The sequence below is a fragment of the Heterocephalus glaber genome, unplaced genomic scaffold, assembly GCF_053883595.1.
Source record: "Heterocephalus glaber isolate CG9 unplaced genomic scaffold, H.glaber_assembly_v1.0 deba00001569, whole genome shotgun sequence".
NCBI classification, from domain to species: domain Eukaryota; kingdom Metazoa; phylum Chordata; class Mammalia; order Rodentia; family Bathyergidae; genus Heterocephalus; species Heterocephalus glaber.
In genome coordinates this window covers 2781395-2784810 of record NW_028258354.1, presented here as the reverse complement: position 1 = coordinate 2784810, position 3416 = coordinate 2781395, and the positions used below count along the sequence as shown (strand labels likewise).

General features: G+C 35.0%; 1 non-coding gene across 1 annotated transcript; it reads left to right on the top strand.

Annotated features, from left to right (window-relative positions):
- The first annotated feature begins 2977 nt into the window (after positions 1–2977).
- On the top strand, positions 2978–3080 carry LOC147823711 (U6 spliceosomal RNA). The gene has a single exon (XR_015443428.1). It is a non-coding gene; the product is annotated as a U6 spliceosomal RNA (small nuclear RNA).
- Positions 3081–3416: the final 336 nt, after the last annotated feature.

Below are 3416 nucleotides of genomic sequence, written 5' to 3'. Positions count from 1 at the left end.
TACACTTTCTTATGTATACTTATTAGCAATTGATATTTCCTCTTCTGTGAATTCTATTGAAATCATTTACCTATTTTTCTATTGAATTGTTTGTTTTTAATTACTGCTATTACCTCCTTTTAAGTTACATTTTATAATTTAGAAATTTTTCATGTACAGTATATGCTGTCAAATCTCCTCCTACACCCCAGTGTTCTGGTGGTTAGCACTCTACCACTGAGCTACATCCCCAGCCACTTGAAAAAAATTTTTATTTTGACACAGGATTTCGCTAAAGTTGCCCAGTTTGTCAAATATCTTAATTTCTTTTATGACTTTTGAATTTCTGTAATGCTTAAAAAGGCTTTGCCTAAATCCAAAATAATAAAAATAAGGAGGCTTTGGTGGTTCAGTGGTAGAATTCTTGGCTCCCAAAAATAATAAAAATAGTTTTCTATATTTTCCCTAATATTTATAGCTTAAAATACTTAATTGAAAATATTGAGTAGTTATATTTAATTGAGCTGGAATTTGTATGTAGTAAGATATAAAGATTTTAAGAGTTCTTTCCCATTACAGTGTGTCAGTCTGGATCCAATCAGTAGATAGAAAACAAACACTAGTATGTCAAGGAGTTTAACAGAAAAAGGCATCAAGCAGTCATGGGAGGACTATGTGTCTTGATCATGTTGAGCTAACTCTGACTCTCGCGCAGAGCTCACCGCAGACGGAAAAACCTGGAGGGCGGCTCTCTGCCCATGGCTGGGACAATGTGGCTGGAGAAGTCTGGCTGGGTCCACCAGATGGCAAGGAAGCCATCGGCCTGTAGGAGCCAGAGCGGCCACGGAGAGCAGGGGCAAGAGCAGGAACGCACAGGGTCCATTCCAGAGCGGCAGTGGAAAACAGACCAAAGAGCGCTTCAGGTGCGCAGAGGGAGGCGGATAGCTGTGGCGACAGGCTCGGGGCCTGGGACACAGGTAGAGGTCACGGAAGGTCATACACACGGGGGGGGGGCGCTATGAGGACGCCGAGCTGCATGCAAACACGCCCTTACTAGGGGACAGAGCCCCTCCCTTCTGTACCGTCCCTCGTGCACCCTCTCCTGGCAAAGCAGAATCTAACATCGTAACTACTAAAGTGCTCGAACAGTCCAGTCCGTTGTCACGGAGCCGATTTTGAAGGATGATTTTGGAGTTCAGAGACATTGAATTTGTAACGGGCACAGGTAGTCAACTGTGCTGGCACCAATATGTAAAATTACATTCTTTCTGAAGTGATTTAAAGCGTCATCTTTATATTTTCACAAATTCACAGTTCTGTTTGGGGATTATGTCTTCTATGCAAGTATTTAAATTGCTGTTAGAATCACAGTTTTAATCACTATAGCAAAGTAAAGATTTTTCCCTAAGGCAAATTTTCTCTCATTGTTTTTCAAATATTTTTGTGATTTTCCAGGAATTATTCTTTCAGGTGTATTTCAGTACCTATTTGTCAAAAACCTAATTGGTAAACTGGGTGTAGTGTAATCTCAACACTGGGGAGGCTGAGGAAGGAGGATGTCAAGTTTAAAGCCAGCCAACTACTTAGTGAGACTGTGTCTCAAAATAAAGAAAGAAACAAACAAACATAAACACAAAACAAACAAAACCCGAAGAACCCAATTGGTTTATATTTAATTCATGTTAACTTTGACATATTTACAGTATTCAGCCTTTCATCCAGGTACTTTAGAAAAATAACATTGCTTTAATTTTAACATAAAATGTGTGGTAAAATGGAACCCACTGTAGAAAACATAGAATTAAAATTAAACATAGAATTAAATAGAATTATCATACATTTCAGCAATTCCACTTACAGATTATACATGCCCAAAGAATTGAAACCTGAGACTTGAATGATTGTTTATAGCAGCATTGTTCACAATAGCCAAAAGGTGAAAGCAACTCAAATGTCTAATAAACAAAATAAAGTACATACAAGGGATTATTATCTAGTCTTTAAAAAGGATGAAATTCTGACTGTGCTACAATATGGTGAACCTTGAAAACATGAGTATGAAATCATCCAGACACCAAAAGACAGATATTGTATATGAGATGCCTAGAATAGTCAAATTCATAGAGATGGAAAGAAAAATAGTGCTAGGGTTGGATGGGTGGGTGGAGGATATGGGAAGTTATTATTTAATGGGTACAGAATTTCAGTTGGGAAAGATGAAAGAGTTCTGGATATGGATAAAGATGATGGTTGTACAATATATGTGTGTAATGCCATTGTATTGTATCCTTAAAAACTGTTAAACTTTGTTATGTATTTTTTGGCACAATAAAAAGAAATAAAATGTGTGTATTTTATTTAGATTATTAATTATAAATTGATATATCTGATATAAACATGTAGAAAAGCATGAAAAAATAATCCATAACTCTACCACTTTGGCATAACTATAAATTGTTGATATACTTCCTTCTAGTTTTAAAATAATATTTTTATCTACATGATTAAAATTATACTGAATTTGCAGTTTGAGATCCTATATTTTAAACTTAAAGCATTTCCTTTATGCTATTAAATTTCTTCAAAACATCATAATAATGGTTATGTAATAGTTTATCTTTTGGTAGCATAGTTTGTTTAGAGATTCTTATATTATGAATCATTTTCAGAAGAGTATTTTCATAATTTCAAGTTGTGTCCCATAAAGTACCTATTAGTTACAAAAAGAAAAATAGCAATCTTACAGTTGCAAAAACTGGCAGGCAAAATACCAAGTGATCAAAGATAACATCCCCAACAACAGCATAAACTGATATCGTGTGTCTCCTGATATGATACACTAAGAAGATAGCATCATTTCTGTGGCATTTCTGCCAAAACTACCTAAATTGAGCCTAATCACAAGGAAACATCAGATGAATACAAATGGGGGGGGATTATGTGCTTTATAAATGTCAAAATTATGAAAGGTAAAAATTGACACTATCATGCTTGCTTTGGTAGCACATATACTAAAAAAAAAAATTAGAACAACACAGAGAAGATTAACATGGCCCTTGTGCCAGAATGACACTCAAATTTGTAAAATGTTCCATATTTTAAAAACTGAGACTATGTTAGAGATATGTTATAGGTTGAAATAAACCAAAGAGAAATGACTACAATATGCAGCACATGATCTTGGATTGGATGCTGGATATATATAACTTTGTTGGGACAATTGACATGACATTTGAATGGCAATTAGATGGTAGTATTGTAAAAATAAACTTCTTTTCTTTTTTTTCTTCTTATTTTTTTTTTTTTTTTTTTTTTTTTTGCTGTGCTAGGGATTGAACCCAGAGCCTTTGCAATAAGCTGCATCCCCAGCCTCTTTAACTTTTTTTTAAATTTCAAGACAGTCTCACTAAGTTACTAAATTTATCAGATTGGGCTTG